General features: G+C 46.8%; 1 protein-coding gene across 1 annotated transcript in view; it reads left to right on the forward strand.

Moving 5' to 3' along the window:
* ACCS (1-aminocyclopropane-1-carboxylate synthase homolog (inactive)) overlaps positions 1-400 on the forward strand; it is an 18,598-nt gene that overhangs the window by 9,554 nt on the left and 8,644 nt on the right. The gene's annotated exons all lie outside the window — the stretch shown is intronic.

Below are 400 nucleotides of genomic sequence, written 5' to 3' on the forward strand. Positions count from 1 at the left end.
TTCCCTCCTGCGCGCAGGGAGCTGAGCAGGTCACATCTCATATGTTCTGTGTTGAAGCAGAAAGAAAGGGGTGAGGTCATGCCATGCACTTGGTTTTTGTTTTGTTTGTTTGTTTGTTTGTTTTTTGAGAGAGATATTTGCTATAGTACACATGCACTCGCCAGAGAGACTGAGAGACAGAAAGACAGAAAATGAGAAATCACCCCCCACAGGGGATGGCCACACCACAATCCCTTTGCCTCCATTCTCCTCTGGGGATTTTGAGCACACATGCATCTGTGCCTGGTGTGAGTTTCAAGCTGCTGCTTCCAGGACTTGAACTGTGGTCAGCCATGTGGGAGTTCAGGGATGTAACCATTACACCACCTGCTGGTCTTTATCTCTCTCTACTTTTTTTTTT

This window comes from Tupaia chinensis, unplaced genomic scaffold (genome assembly GCF_000334495.1).
Source record: "Tupaia chinensis unplaced genomic scaffold, TupChi_1.0 Scaffold000561_1, whole genome shotgun sequence".
Taxonomy (NCBI): Eukaryota; Metazoa; Chordata; class Mammalia; order Scandentia; family Tupaiidae; genus Tupaia; species Tupaia belangeri.